This window comes from Callithrix jacchus, chromosome 9, assembly GCF_049354715.1.
Source record: "Callithrix jacchus isolate 240 chromosome 9, calJac240_pri, whole genome shotgun sequence".
NCBI lineage: Eukaryota > Metazoa > Chordata > Mammalia > Primates > Cebidae > Callithrix > Callithrix jacchus.
The window spans coordinates 34,346,744-34,364,090 of NC_133510.1; the positions used below are offsets into that span (position 1 = coordinate 34,346,744).

General features: G+C 36.8%; 1 protein-coding gene and 1 long non-coding RNA gene across 2 annotated transcripts in view; both read right to left on the bottom strand.

The window, feature by feature from the left end:
• Positions 1-17,347, bottom strand: part of PDZRN4 (PDZ domain containing ring finger 4) — a 412,538-nt gene that overhangs the window by 252,280 nt on the left and 142,911 nt on the right. The gene's annotated exons all lie outside the window — the stretch shown is intronic.
• On the bottom strand, positions 7,324-15,655 carry LOC144577759 (uncharacterized). Its single transcript, XR_013522304.1, has 2 exons — positions 15,587-15,655; positions 7,324-13,964 (listed from the first exon to the last, which is right to left on the bottom strand). It is a non-coding gene; the product is annotated as an uncharacterized LOC144577759 (long non-coding RNA).

Genomic DNA, 17,347 nt, shown 5'->3' on the forward strand with positions numbered 1-17,347 from the left:
CAGCTATTAATTCATTAAATAGATGTTCTGTGTCTTTCTCATTTCTTTTCTGTATGACAGCAAATTCTTTTTAATTGTGTCTGACAAGTCTTGTAAATTTTCTTCATTCTTGTTTTTTCCCCCGAGTGAGTTATTTCAAAAGACCTTTCTTCAGGTTTGGAAATTTTTACTTCTACTTGTCCTAGACTGTTGTTGAAGCTTTCCATTATAATTTTCTGTCATTCATTGAATTCTTCAATGCCAAGAGTTCTGTTTTGTTTGCTTAATAATATTTATCTCTTTCACAGAATTTCTCATTCAGATCATTAATTATTTTCCAGATTTTACTGAATTGTTTGTATATTCTTTTGTATCTCACTGAGTTTCCTTATGATTATTTTTAATGATTGTTCAAGCATGCTATAAATTTCCTTATCTGTGAAGAGTATAACTAGAAATGTATTGTGTTCTCTGAGAAAGCCATGTTTCCTTGCTTTCTCCTATTTCTTGTGTCCCTACATTGATATCTGCACAGCTAGTGAAAGTTGTTTTTTTCCATTTTTATGTAGTAGTTTTGTAGCAAGAAGTTTTTTTTTTCCCATAGATGGGTCCTAGGGTATTAATTGGGAATCACTGGCTTTGATTCTGGGTAGACTCAGCAGTGTGGTCTCCATACAGATTCTTCAGCTGTAATTTTCATCTGTGACATCTGTGACTGTCTCAGTTGCCTAGTCTGTGGGAGTTTGTGATGGTGTTGGCATTTTCTGGCTGGGCATGAGGGCACTGAGTTTATTGTTAGGCCAGACATGTTTGGGTCCAGGGGGACAATAGGCTGTATGGCAGGCTCTCCAGGAGGGTGGGGCTGCTACCTGGCTGGGTGTTGATCCAAGCATGGGTGCAGCATGCCAGGTGGCTATGTGACACTCTCTTTGGTGGGATCAGGTCACTTCTGGGCCAGAGGTCACTGTTGTGCTGGAGTTGGGTCCATGCAAGCCAGGAAGTTTCATGGGGCTTTCCTGCTGGGCAGCTCTGCCTGGGGGATAGGGTGCCCCACTGGTTCAGACATCAGAGTCTTGGTCATTCTTTCAGGCCTAGGCTCAGACCTTTCCTCAACCAGGGCATTGGTGACAGACACCCATGTGAACATAGTGAAATTATAGTGGGATCTCCAGTTTCAAGATGGCACCATGCTATAGCAGCTTAGATCATGGAGGTAGGGGATGCCAAGAGGGCTCTGAGTCTGGGGCAATGCAGCCATGTGCAATCTCAGCAACTGCCCACATTGTATTTGGAGACTTTGGGGACCAGGGCGTCCTCCTGCAGCAGTGATTGCTAGTGTTTGTGGGGGTGATGGGGTCCAGAAGTCCAGGTTACCTTTTCTCTGAAAGAAAAAGTCTACCCTAAGCTAAAGGTCTATTTTAGCTTCTTAGTAATATATGAAAATATTGACCTTATTTTTAAATTTACATATGGTCCACCCTGTCTCAAATAAAGATCATATTGTCCACCCTGTCTCCAAACTAATCCTTGGCTAGCAGGCAGGAGGAAAGACAGTGGTGAGGAGGCAGGATGTCTCACTTCCCTCTCTATGGTGCCATCTTGGGTTCCTGTGCTCCCCTTGTGCTCTCCAGCATATTTCTGCAGTCACTCCAGTTAAAATACAGTTGCTCATTGTTGTTTTGGTTCCATTTTGTGGGAGGAATGAGTGCAAGGCAACTCTAACAGGCCACCTTGCTAATATTCAATACAAATATTTTAACTATTTGTTTCTTAAATCTCAATAATACCCTTATTAATTTTAAAAAACTATGAAATTTACTCTAATCTGATTGAGATTAAGAGGAATAAATTTGATAATGGGTCCAATACTGTATCTATATTTTCATCACAAGTTTCTAGTTTTATTTTTGTTTCTTTGTTTTTGAGACAAGGTTTTTTTCTGTTTTCCAGGCTGGAGTGCAGTGGTATGATCATAGCCTCAAACTCCTGGGCTCAAGTCATCCTCTTGCTTCACCCTGCTCAGAAACTGGTATTAAGGCATGCACCACTATACCTGGCTAACTTTTAATTTTTTAAATAGAATTGGGCTTTTGTTATGTTTCTCAGGCCTAGTTGTTTAAAGTAGTTTTAGTTTTAGCATTAAAAATCATTATATGTTTTGCAACCAAAACGAAAATTCCACACATACACCAAGATTGTGAGTTGACTTATTTTGTTAAAAAAATCACTAATATTTGTCTATTGTATATCCCAAGAAACCATGATTAAGTTAAATTTTTTGTAGTCCACACTCAAAACACAGTATGTTTTCTCACTTTAAAATACACAATTACACTGTTATATTGAATATGTTTTTCCAACTCTATATCTCCTTATCCTCTTTTCAGAATCACTGCTTTAAAGAGGGATCTAGCTGGCTCAGAATTCTCCACAATACTTCTGGGAATTAGATCAGAAGCCTTTGATCTCAGCCTCCAAAAATGGTGGCTGTCTCTTAGTGGTCCTCTATCTCTTAGTGGTCCCTGTATCTTAGTATTCATGCCTTGTTTAATCCCCTTCCATGCATTACCAGAGATATTTGTGTTAGCAACTGAAAGTGGAAGAAGGGATTATATGTGAGTTCTGAGATGAGCCTATAAAAGCACAGCCTCTTTTGTTTCAGTTGTTCATTTGTTCTTTCTCCCTTGGATAATTTACTCTGAGAGAAGCCAGCTTCCATGTCATGAGCAGCCCTGAAGAAGACCATGTGGCAAGGAACAAAGGCTTTCAATCAACAGCCAGCAAGATACTAAAGCCTTCTGCCAAGATCCATATGAATGAGAAAGAAAATAGATTCTCTAGTTCCGGTGAGGTCTTCAGATGACTGCAGTCTTGCCCCACATTATGACTACAACCTCATGATAGACAGTAAACCAGAGTTATCCAGCTAAACTGCTCCTGGATTCCTGACTCTAAGAAATTACATAAGATAATGAGTGTTTGTTGCTTTAAATTGGTAAGATTTGAGATAGTCTGTTATGCAGCAATTGATAACTAACTCAATTTCTACTACTCTCCTATAATGAGAAAGAATAAATATAATGCTAAAAAGAGTGCAGTATTTCCATTACCCATAGACATGTTCTTTCTCTTAGGAACTAGAATTGGTCCAACCTAGTTATTATAGCAATTATGTAACTATAGATATGACCTATTTCTCCCTTTCCCCAGTGCATATATGCCTATGTAGTCTATATAATCAAAACCAAGCAAAAACAAAACAAATATGATACATCTATTGTGACCTATAACATTATGACTGCATATATATTATAAGGAATCCTTTAATACTATTCAAAATGGAAAAATAAGGCCATAGCATTTTACCTTAATATTGACATTCTGTTAAAAATTCATAATGCTATTCTTCATATATTGCTTACAAATGTCACTAATTTGAAGATGGCACTGGATAAATACTATATGAATGAATGAATGAATTCATTGTACTTTCAGGTTACATTTTACTGTTGAACATTAAAGATTAGAATAGATATCAATCAATCCTTTTGAAATAACAAAAGCATATACTATAGCCATAGGTTAGACATGATATATTCAAACATAATATAAAAAATGTTCCCTATGTTGCTTTTCTAATTATAAATAGTCATTTAGACCATATTAGCAAGCAACTGTAAAGACAGCACCTACGGGCTGGGCACAGTGTGATGCACATGTAGTCCTAGCTTGGGAGGTTGAGGCAGGAGGATTGCTGCTTGAGAGGTTGAGGCAGGTGGAGCCCAGCAGTTTGAGTCAATCCTGGTCAACATAGTAAGATCCCATCTCTCAAAACAAAAACAAAAACAAAAAAGATAGAACATAGAAAGAGAATGGATCTCGTGGCCTCTGTGAGGTCATCTATGTTGATGGATCAGCATTCCTCATTTCATAGTATTGCTTTGGTCCATTCAAGAAGAGGACTGGTGTCAAAGATGATTAATCTCTGTAGGATTCCGAGGAATGACTTCATTCTCATCTGTGCAGGTGATCAAGGAAGCTGAACCCTGGGATCAAGGTCATCTGATAAGTTTTCATGAGAATAGAGGAACGGCTAAGACAAAGAATAGCAGGAATTATAAAAACTGAGATCACGTGATAATTATTGTGTAGCAAACTGGAAGGCTATGAAATTCCACTGGGCTTCTCTGAAGAACCAACATATATATAAAATCAAAATCTAAGTGCAAGCTCCATTGCTCCTCCAGTCTGATGTCTCAGAATTCTAAATGTCACTTGCCATCCCTAAATTCACAGTTCACTGTTGAGCATTAGGTTCAGGGCAAAGTTGAGGTCCCATCCTCTGCATCTGGTTGTCCAGTTTGTTTCCCCTTCTTTTGGTGGTACTGTCCTCCTTTTAGGGCCACAGCTCTGACCTAGAAAGTGTAAACTGTGGGTTCTGGTTAAGAAACTGGAAAGATTTGACAGGTATAGGAAAACAGAGCAGTGGCCTCGTTTCTCTAGTGGAGAAAACTTTAAAATTCTCAAATCCTTCCAGTCACATTGAAACCACCTTTCCAAAATTATAACTGAGGAAATTATGATAGTGAAAGAAATCAGACCTAACTGACTCCATCTTGCTTCTAACCTTTAAGCTGTCCTTATTCATTCTTGGGCATAGGCTGAACTAACATGGGAAGGGATTTAGTTCATGATTTGACTCTGAAACAAAATTGGTAACAGCCCTTTTCCAAAAAGACCCCTTTCTTGCCTGAGGACCAGTCTGCCTTTGCAGGCTAACAAATTAGCTATAAAATTAGAAATTACAGTTTAGGGGTCATGCAACCCCAGGGTCCAAGAGTCTGAACCTTCCCAAATTGCTCCTGGAATAACATCTCTATTGTAAAACCTAAGATCACTGCTTGAGACATATTGCAGACCCTGGACTGGATAAATCAGCTGACACCACCCATACTGGTAATCTGGCTCAACCAGGTCTGCCATCCCACCCAGAGACAGAAGACAGCAAGAAAAAGCCACTTCAACCTCCTATAATTCCATCTTTAACATGACCAATCAGCACTCCCCACTTTCCAATCCTCTACTCACCAAATTGTCCTTAAAAACTTTGATACCTGAATGCTCAGGAAGACAGATTTGAGAAATAATAAAACTCCAGTCTCCCACACAGCTGGGCTCTGCATGATTTACTCTTTTTTCATTGCAAATCCCTTGTCTTGATAAATAGGCTCTGTGTAGGCAGCGGGAAGGTGGACCTACTGGGTGACTATGACGTTACATGTACAGAGAGAGTTGATGTTCTGAACACATCAGTCACCTGACTATCATGTTCAAATTCTCCTTTAGGTTGACACTTCCTTATATGGAGAACTATATTCCAGAAGAATGTCAGTCTGGTGTTTACATGGAGTTGGCCACTGATTGGACCAGAGATGAGTATCTGACTCAGTAGTAATCAACTTCAGCAATTAGCTTAGCAACAGAACTGGCCAGTGACTTACAATGGTCACTACAAAAGCAGTGCATTATTCTCCTTTACAAAACCATCCTCTCTTTATTCCTTTTCTTTGTATCTCATATACCAGGATGAATCAGCCCTTCATTGATACATACATTACTATAGAGGACATATTGTAAGATTTGGCATATTACTGACCAGATTTTTATCCAGTAAGGATAATGGATTGTGTTGTCTCCACATGCAATAAAAACTTTTGAATGAGAATTGTTAAATGAGGAGGAGTGCCTCCTTAATTTGTATATAGACACATAAACCTAGAAAGTGTTATTATTATTTCTAAAAGAATACTTTTTTATATGCCTTATCCTAAAAGGAGTTCTTATGTGACCCAGAATGCTATTTCTTAAAGAAACTCTTTTATTTTAGGGCACTGCCCTTTTATAGTTAAAATTATTTGGAAAAATTATATTATAAGAACATAAAATATGATACAAAATTAAATACTGAGATAAAACTATCATGTTGCTTTTGTTAGGAAATCAAGACTTACATTTCATAGTTTGCTGGTACAGTAAAATTCATAAGTATACATCTTACATATTAACTCTATATGTGTTTTTTTTCCTGAATATTGTGACTATTTTCTCACTACTGAGCAAAGGTCCATAAAGTAATATTAGCCTCTTCATTCTCAGTGCTGTAACCCAGTGAAAAACTAATATCCTGGGAAAACATTATAAATATGTTTTATTGTATACTACGGAGGAGTGTTTGCATATCTTAAAATCTTCAATACCTTCCTTCAACGACAAAACAAATCAGGTCTGACATCATTAATTAGCTTTTCAAAAACTCAATAATTAGCCTACCTAAGAGTTATTGCTCCCTCTATCTGATTATTTTAATACATAAGAAGACATACAATATTGTGATGTGCAATAACATAAAATGGTAGCAAATAGACAAATAGTGATTATTATTATGGTTCTGTTTCAAACACCTTTTTTGTCAACATACTAAGCTGCTTTAGATGTGTAAATGAATTCTCCCTTGTCACCATTCAGAATATTGCCTACACAGTAGACTGTCACTCAAAATACCTTTGTATTTAATACCTTTATATTTTCATTTTTACCTAGCCAATTTTTTCAAAGATGCTCTATCAAGATCATTAATGCCCATTTTACTTTAAAATGTTAGGATAAGAATTCTAAAGCACATCAAAACCATACTGCTGCTTTTGAAAGAAAAGACTGCCACAGACAGAGTTGAAAGATTCACATATATTTTGGTCTGACTTTTAAATATACAGCAGTTTGAAAAAAATCGTATTACAATGGTGGTTTCTATTAGGGATGCTGACAAATTTAGCCAATCTAGAACACAAGGTTACAGTTTCAGTGACAAGCGAACTAAAGGGAAATCAGATATTCCATAATCAATGATTTATCTCTTCTCCTCTATTTTAACCAAGGAATTAAATCCAGCCCAGTTAGTCTAGTTATCTATGATGTGCAAGGCAGACATGATCCATTGTGTCCCCACTGTGAGTGACAGAATGAATGACAGCCTTTGCCAGTCAAAGCTGTGATAAGGACTGGGTTCTGAGAGAAGCTCCTGCTCCGGAGCCATCTGCATTGTCCCAGCCATCACTTCTGGCAGGAAGGCTGATTTGGAGATAAGGAGGTGATGGTTCTGAGCTTATTTCAGAGAAGGATCTCAGCAAACTAATCAGTGCCATCTGCATTTAGAACAACAGTCATCAATTTGGCTTCTTTTTTTCTTCTTCTTCTTCTTTTTTTTTTTTTAAACTTTTCATTAATGTCCTCCACTGAATACTTCTAAAGCCTCATTATATTAAGTATGCTACCAAAGATGGAGTCTTGTTATTCAGGAGCAAACAAAACCAGACTAAACAAAACACCAAAAAGATCTGAGAATAATGAAAGGCAGCAGCAAGCAGGCCTGTGAAAAATTCTGTTCTGAGGAACTAAGACTGGTATAAGGCTAGCAAAGACCTTGTTATAGGAACTCAAGAGATTCAAATGCTAATGAAGAGGCAAAGGTTTACTGGAGTCTTGCAGAGACAAGTGTGGCCTTTGCCCAAGAGGTGTGCATAAATAAAAACAATAACAAAAATACTGCCCATAGAGAGGTAGTCAGCTGGTAATAAGGAGCCCTGTCAGCAACTTGAAAGTCCAGTGGAATTAGAAAAAGAGAAAATGTTCACTTTGGCCCAGGATTGTAGAATGTCTAACTGTTCAAATTCTCCATATGTTTGGGCACACAAAAATAACTAAGTATGAAAAGTATCTTGGTTGAGCCAACAAAGATTCTTCAGGAACTTTGATACTCAGATAAAAGCAAAGTCAGATATGATAAACCTCAAAAATCATGATGTGCTTGCCTTAGCATAGCTCTTCACAAAAATGCACTGCTTAACAGTATTTGGAAAGAGTTCATGCTCAATAGTCTATGAGAACTGAAAAGATTTTCTGGTGGAATGCTTAGGGCATAACAAGATATTCTAGAATGTATTCTTCTTTTGTCAAATTGCATACCATTCTGGGGATTTGCTATGGATAATGGAGTGAAAGCAGAATGAAGAAGGGTCCAAGATCTGGATCAGCTGAAGATTAGACAGGAGGCAGAACTCAAAACTGGAACTCAGAATCTAACATGCAGGCAATAAGTAATGACCCTGCTCTGAAGCACATGGCAGAACCTGCACTCAGACCACTGAGGAGCCAAGCTCTCCCCAGTCATGGAGCAAGCAGTCTGTTCCATCATTTTGCATTTCACCATGCAAAGCAGATAGGACTTTACCCAGGTTCAAGGTAGGGGTGGCAGTAGTGAGGAGTGGTGAGAAGCTGCTGTGCTGGAGTACACAGCCACTGAGAAAGAAGGTTTACAGGTAGAGCTGAGCTGCCTCTCCATGTCTGCAGCATAAATCCCAGAGACTCGTGCTGACCTGTCTCAGAACCTTAGCTCATTGCCACCAAAATAGTCCCAGAGCAACCTGAAACTCAGTGAACACATTCTCCTACAGAGTTATTGATTCTCTCAATTTCCAATTAAGGTCTAAGGTGCTGCACAGTGGTGTGCAGGTGCAGGCTTTGAAGTCAGGTTGCAAGGTCTTAAATCCTAGTTCTATCACTCACTAGCATGTGTGACTTTGGCAGATACTTAAATTTTGTTGCCTTAGTTTACTAAAATCTGAACAGCGTCAATAGTTCCTATTTCTCAGAAGGTTACTGTAATGATGGAATGGGTGGATCCATGCAAGCCATTTAAAATAGTTACTTAGCTTACAACAAACTTGCAATGCTTTTTTGTTGTTATTGTCATTGTGGTTCCACATAACAGATCAGGGAGGGTGAGAAACTGTTTTTGTTATACCTTCTCTCTCTACCTATTACCACTTCCAGACCGTTTTTTAAAATTTTCATCTTATAAAACATGCTAGTCTGCCCTCCAAACTACCTCTTTGGAGTAGTTTGTACTCAGTTCTTGGTCATTCCTCTGGATTCATAACTGAGTTTCTGCTTTGGACCCACTCTTCCTAACCATACAAACTTTAGCCACCAGGCTGATCCATGCAATTCATGGGACCCCTAGGTTCTTAATCTTCTTATTTCAGAGGATCTTTCCCTTCCCAATACTTCCCATATCCTTTCTTCTGATCACCTGATCACTCTTCATCATCATCAGAATTGACACCATCTCCAAATCTGGAAAGTAAACACTGTACCTTAGGACCACCATTTCCTTTCCTCTCTCTTCCTGATTCAGTTAAGTTCTCTCCTGACAATAATATGGTCCTAAAGACAATTAAAGCATTCAGTTTTTACCTTCCTTCACCTTCCACCTATCTTTACTTCTCCAACTTACAGGCAAAAGTTCATTATTACAATCATATCAGGTACATAGTTTCTCTCCTCGGCTTTTGTGCTCTCCTTGCAAAACACACATTCCAGGTGAACGTAACCATCTGTGTCTTAATGCTCCTTCCCAGATCTTTGAGTGTGGTGGGAGAAAATTGCACAACCTGGCATACTGTTTTCACTTCATAACCTTACATGTCAAATGGGCCCTCAATACTAACCAGAAACTGTTTCTCAGTTAATCTCACTTCCCGATAACTGAGATGACTATTTCAAGTATTATCCTCTGTCATTTCCTACCCTACATGACTATTTAAAATGTTATTTTTTCTCATGTGCTATTCTAGTTCTTTGACTCATTCTTAGCTAATGTTCCTGATGTGGTTTGGCTGTGTCCTCACCCAAATCTTACCTTGAATTGTAGTTCCCATAATCCCCATGTGTTATAAGAGGGATTGGTTGGGAGGTAACTGAATCACAGGTTTTATAAGGGGCTTTTTTCGCTTTGCTTAGTTCTCATTCTCTCTCCTGAAGCTCTGTGAAGAGGTAGGTGCCTTTCACCATGATTGTAAGTTTCCTGAGGCCTCCCCAGTAATGTGGAACTGTGAGTCAATTAAATTTCCTTTCTTTATAAATTATCTAGTCTCAGATACTTCATCACAGCAGTGTGAAAATGAAGCAATACAGTTTCATTCTTATATTTTACTGTGAAAATAGAAATCGCTGAATGTCAAATTCATTATAACCCGATCTAAAACTTACTTATATACCCACAGAGCTTCTTTTTCCCTTCTTTCATATCTAAGAAATGTAAATGCCAATCTCTTGACAGGTGCTTAGATTCCATGTCAGCTTCTCTGTCAAGCTCTTTTTTCCCATTTCTGTGTTAAATCCAATAGTTTTAGCCCTCCATATCCATTAACATTTTGAGAGATGTAATTGTTTCTAGGTTTACGTGGTCATTGACATATTTGTATACAGGCTTTCTCATCTGTAAGTGGTCAGATAAACCTACTGAAATATAGAAAATAATTAAGAATTTATTTAACATCTTTAAAGCCATAAGACAGGTCTTAATGAAGTAAAATAAATGAAATATTGTCCAAAATATACCTGCTACTTCTCAGCTTTTCACACTCATAAAATGCAAATTCTCAGGGACTAAATATCCCTGAATTTATTATGATTGTTTCATTGGCTAGATTATACTTCTACAATCAATTAGAGTAATTTTTACTTTGTGATGCTAATTAGTCTTCCCCAAAGTCTATTCAGAAGATATTTTGGGTTTGAATCCACTTCAGTAATTCTCTCAGCTTTTTGCTCTCAGTTGTGATGGAATAAAATAACTATGTTACAACTGTACAATATGTTATAATTTAAAGCTGGATACTGAAAACATTTTAATGAGCTAACTGCAGTATCAAAATATTTCTGGGGTGATTTCTTGAAAGATTATTGCACTGAATGCATAGGAAGTCGTGCATATTGTCTCAACAACATTTCTTTCCAGAAAGGAAAATAAAGACTAATTATTCTTACTTCGAGAAACTTAAAAAATATCTGAATTACTTTGGCTGCCAGATGGTATTACTTTAAATGTTTTCTTTCACTCATATATTGACCTAATACTTTTTGGCTTTTCTTATTGTAATACCAGTAGCTAAAATTTATAGAAGCTTATTCTAGCATATTTGTATTGTGCTAAGAGCTTAGACACATTAGATATTTCAATTTTCTCATGAGCTTTATGGAATAGGTACAACTAGGGAACATCATTGGAAATTGTCTGTTTTTGACCATATTAGACCTATAGAGCTGCAGTTTATATGATTTAAACTGATCTTAATATCCCCATTTTACAGATGAGGATACTGAGATACAGAGAGGTGAAGTTGATTGCTCAAGGCTTGTGTCGTAGTCAGGTCAGGTGGTTCAAGAGCTGGAAAGACTTAAAACCCAGAATGGTGACTTAGCAACACTTGGAATGTCAGGATAACTCTTTTCTAATGGAGAAGTTTGATCAGTGACAACTCATGAGTTCTGCAACACAGGTTATCAGTGCTTTAACTTAGATTTTATCAAAAATACTTTGTACTTTGTCATCCAGAGTAGCACTCACTATGCTAATTTTGGAAGCATGAAAGTAAAATAAAATCATGTAAACAATACATGATAATCCTAAATTATTCATTGTGATGGAAAATCACATAACAAAGAATTTTTAAATGATCTGGCTTATCTCTTGAGGAAACATGAAAAAGCACATTACCTCTGTATGCTATAATTCTCAGACTAATCAAAATCCAGCCTTCAGGCAAGGAATGTCCAGTGGCTATCATGAGAGAATCAGGTATAAAAGATTATAGGGGAGAATTGAGGATTCATTTTTAGGTGTCAGATCTGATCAACTTGAGTAAAAACAGTCTTTGGCTTGAATGATGCTTTAATCTACAGAAATATTTTCTTTGCATGATGATTTTATATATTTTCTCATAAACTAAATGGAGATTAATTTGTATAAACAATGTCAGATGAAACAGCATTCACTAAAAAACCTAGAAAAGGAATTTAATCAGCAATTAAGAATCTCATTTTGCCTGTTCTTAGTAGTCATTATTTTAGCATTATTCTACAATTATATTAAAGAAAAAATGTGTATTAACATTACACTACTACACATACACTCACACCAACAATGACAACTGATAAATTTATTGTCATAAACAATATGCTGAACTGACTTGAAAACATAATTAGGGGATTGATTAAAAGTGACTAAGATGGCTGAATTAACTAAGCAGAAGAAAATTTCACCAGCTACCATGGGATTTATAAATACATGCTTTGACAAATATTTACTCTTTAATGAACTTTCCTTTTCAAAAACATAACATGGAGAAAACATAATACACTAACATATGGAAAGTATTAGCATAGAATGTGTAAGTATTAAAGTTGGCTTCAGCCATGGAAGAACATATTGAAAATACATTCCTATATTAAATACAGTCTCACCAACTTGTGGAGAATGAGTATGTGCATTAGAGGCAACTGGGAATGCTTCAAAGGTTTTCATCTCTGAGGCTTCCCAAACAAATGAACATCAAGCCGTAATACCAAATAACTAGCAGCAGATGCTGTCAAGAAGGAGTATGATTCAAACCTTACTCCTAGATTCACTTGCAGAGGAAGAACTTTAAAACTGAAATAGAGGTGAGGAGCAAGTCCAAAACATAAAGAGAAAACAATCACCTTAAGCCCAAGTTTGCTTCCATTCTGTTTTATAGTGCCCAAATTTGTTTAAGTTACAGAGGCATCAGTGAACTCCGTGAAAACTGCTTCCTGGAGTACTGTTGATAATACTGTACTCTAAATCGTCACCTTCTGGCTAATAAACAAAGTAACGAATCAGAAAAGCCTTACTTCCAGTTACAAAATAAATTCCACTCAACTATGCTTAAATATCTGTCTCCTGTCTTCCTGAGTCTCATAAGTCTGGCAAGACTTGTCTGGTTTGAGTCACAGATACATGTTATCCTTCTCTGTAAAGAAGACTGCCTTATGGAAATATTAAGTGTATCAGTGAAAGCAGCACCATCCTCCATGTCGATAGGCACTTAGAAAGAACATAGACACCTCTTTTTAGGGGAAATTCAGACAGATATAAACAAATTTTTAACAACGAACGTTTTAAATAGAGTTGAGTTGTTTTATAAATAAACTTACCAAATCTGCAGTAGAATATGTATATATAAGTATATATTTTCATGATATTCGAACAGAATATATATGTACAGAATGTCACCCTGCTGCCCAGGCTTGAGTGCAGTGGCATTATCATAGTTCTCTGTAACGTTGAACTCCTGGATCTGCCTTAAGCCGTCTTGCTTCCTAATCCTCTCATGTACTTGGGACTACAAGCATGTGTCACCAAACTGGGCTATTTTATTTATTTTTTTATTATTTGTGGAGATGGGATCTGGCTATATTGCCCAGGCTGTTGTTCTGTATTTTTCAGTATTATATGTGCTATAGTAGATCCACCACTCACGTGTCAAGACTGCCCCCCCAACACACAATGGAGAGTGACCTCAGCTTCAGCAGACCACCTAAAGCTGAGACTTTCGTGCTCCTCGCAGTAACCTTCCTTGTCCCCCTAATTCCTAGTGTAGCCCCTCGGGGAGGACCCCCCTTGATTCCCACCTATTACTGGTGGGTCCTTACTAAAAAATCCACTGAAGGATATGTTAGTTCCTTAATTGGAAATGGATCCAAAAAGAGGAAAGCTATTAAAGATTTAATACATATTACAAAAACAGGGGGGAATGTGCTATAGCGGGCCTAGAATTAGAACCAGAGCAATGCCATTTTATAAGACAAAGCTGTTTTTCCAAAAATCTGCCCATCTTCCTTGCAATAACTGCTGTCCTTGGCTTCTGTAAACAAAACTGCTAGCCTGCTCTAAAGAATGAACTGTCTGGCCTTTGCTTATCAGTAGTTACCAAAATAAGCATCTGTAAAGTTGCTTGCCCTGCATCCACTATGTGGTTTTTCAGCTTAAATACCTTGCTCCCCCTGAGTTTGGGGCCACGGGTTGGAGAGAGGTGAGTCCTCCATGGTCGCCAGCAATAAAGACCCTGCAATTTGGCATACATTTGTCTTGGTTGATTATTTCAATCTCACATCCAATACTTCATATACACACAATATATTTTTTTGGACACATTTTATCTAGTACATAGCCATCAAATGTCAAAGAACCCCCAAACAATCTTACTCCACTTTTTGTATGTCAATGACTCTGATGAAAAATTAAAAACAACTATGTTTATAATTAAAATTTAGATTTTGTTTTCAGCTTTATCTTACACTGTTCTTTAATAATGCATAGTTAATCGTTGGGTAAGCCATCTTGTCTTTATAGCCCCATTAAATACAGTTTGAATTCATAAGCATATATATAATATTTTTTCATATTTGACTTCATTAAATTTGCTAATATCAGCCATGTCCCAGCATAAACAAAAAAATTAAAATATTTTAATTACTTCAGTAAGACTAAAACAAATATATCTGAATGCATAAGTATGTATAGAGGGGTGGATGTGTAAAGTATCTCACATATATAGGTATATATGTATATTTATACACACACACACACACACACACACACAGATACATACATATACCAACATACAGAGAGAGCAGTGTAACATTATTTTATATTCCAGTTAAATACCATGTGAGTTCATTTTTAAAGATGAACCACCGGAGAGGTTGTAGCAACTGGTGATTATGAGTTTCTAACAACAGAAAGTTAAAAGTGATAGTAGCGATTTCAGCCTTAAGCCCCTGCCTTTATGCACTGGTTCAAGTGTGAACCAATGTGTGCTGAGAGTTCACATGCTTTTTGCTGTTTATCCTCTACTTCACAAGTTACACATAGGTTTTATTCAAATTGAACAGGACTCACTGATTGATGTTCACAGCTATAACCACTTCCCCAAAATTAAAGCAGCAGAAATCAAGGTGCATACTCTAGCAGTGATAACAGTTGCCTTGTGAATTCCAAACAATGTACTATAGCTTAGGTGTCTTAGGTACAGAGGGAAAAGATTTTGAAAGCAAGTAACATCAAAAGTACGGAGAGAGGCTTGTTCTTTAGCACTGTGGATTAACCGCAAAAGGAACGTCCCCTGAGGAGAAAACCCACAGGAGGATATGCTCAAGCTTTCTGCAAACAGCTAACAGCTGAAAGAAAGAAAGGGCTAAGGGCTATTAGGGAGAGGAAAAAAAAAAAACAAAAAAACAAAACGGCCTGAACAATGTTAAGCTAGAGGCTGCACTTACCACCCCAAGTTAGCAATACAGAATATATACTCAAATTAGAAAGAAATAAAGCCTTCTTAGCGGACGAAAACAAGGGAAAACAGAAAGAAAGAGGAATCGCATCTTCAAGAGAACTAGAGATGGTCAATGATTGTATTCCCCAGGAAAGAAACTGATTGAAAAAAATGGGGAGAGAAATAATTCAGTTCAGATATTCAGGAGCAAATATATCATTCTGTATTGTTTGTTTCCTTTCATTTTAATCAAACTTATTTGCTCATGAACTTTTCGAACACCAAAATAATCTGTTCTATATGACATTCACTGTAGCTAATGATATTTTACTTTTTCTTTAGATGTTTCAATTAGACTCTGCTTTTGTGGGAATTTTTTGCTTCATTTTCCAACTATAAGCTGAAATAAATTTTACCTTATTGTGTGCATCTAGTTAGGGCTCTTCTGGTTTCATGGAGGAAAACATACTGGTTCGAAGACAACTAACTGCCTGCACCAGAATCATGCCTGAAGCCAGCAACCGTTGTTTGTTGCTTAGAGCCTCCCGATCCTTCCGCCCTTGCTGAGCCCGGGGTATGCTAGGCCCATGTGGGCCAAATTTTCTCCTGGTTTTTAAATCCTTTGCTGCTCAATCTTCAGCCTTGTTCTGTGACTGCTGACATCTGATATCCATATAGAACAATTTTTTTGGGATTTTTAAAAATATCAAAATATGGTTTTAATGAATGGATTTTGAAGTCCATTTGTAATCCCAGCACTGTGGAAGGCCAAAGCAAGCAGATCGCTTCGGCCCAGAAATTTGAGACAGCCTGGACAACATGGTGAAATCCCATCTCCACAAAAAACTACAAAAATTAGCTAAGTGTGGTAACACATGCTTATAGTCTCAGCTATTCAGGAGGCTGAGGTAGGAGGATTACTTGAACCCGGGGGGTTGAGGTTGCTGTGAGCCATATCTTGCCACTGTACTCCCAAAGCAACAAAATGAGACTTTGTCTCAAAAAAGAAAAAAAAAAAAAAAAAAAAGAGAGAAAAGAAGCATTGAAAGCACTGCTGTGGAAGAGCTCTTATCCAAGAAACCAAAGAGTCAAAAACATCCTCAATGGAATTATTCTGGAAGACCTTTTCAATTTATTTGATAATATATTTATCATATTCAATTTTTCCAAGATATGCACTTTAAAACTGTTTATTTATTATCATGGTATATGTTCCATATTGGGAATAATAGCTTGTTTGCTAAAATAAATGTCTTTTTTAATCACTCTGACTTTTAAATTTCACCATATCTAGATTCGAAAATCACATTAACTGAGACAGAACAATAGTTAAACAAACTCTCTAGTAAATTATCTTTGACAGAAATTCTAAACTCTGGGTCTTGAGTGTTGCTCTTAACTGACCCTTAGCTGACCTTCTCTAGAAGGGCTTCTCTGGCTTCCCATAGCTGCCAACCCCTTTGCTGTTGACTTGGGTTTGTTGAGATGAGTTTCCAAGACTTGGTCTCCTCCTCCCTCCTATAGCCCATCTTATCTTATTTCCTCAGAGACTGCTGGCTATATGTTTTTAAAATTGATTATTATGCTGTTTCTGTTAGGACAATAAGCAAGAAGATACTGTAATCACTAATGCATACAAATGAATCTTGGTTCATTCCATTTTCAGAAAAATCCTCAAATTATGCCATAATAATCATATTGGTACAAACAACTCTAATAGAAATGTTAATTTCTAACATAAATTTTGCTAATTTTGTAAAGTAAGGATTCAAATGCCACTTAACTATTACATAATGATATGGCCTAAAAATAAAACCCTAGCATATCCATAGACACTGGAATATTTATTATCAAGGATACTATATTATAGAGAAAAAGGTAATAATCAAGGTATAATACTTACTATTTGACAAACATTAATTATGTACATTTAAATATCTCCATAGTTTGTTCACACTTTTAGAGAGATATTTGCTCTACTATATTAATTTATAAAATAAATAGACTGAGGTATCTAGACCTATGTTAGCAATAAAATGTGAACACAGATGAGAGCCACATATGTCATTTCAAATGCTCCATGTCCTAGTGTCCACATTTTTAAAAAGTAGCAGGGAACAGGTGAAGTTAATACTAATATATTTTACTTAACTCCAAATTGTCTCACATCAATGTGT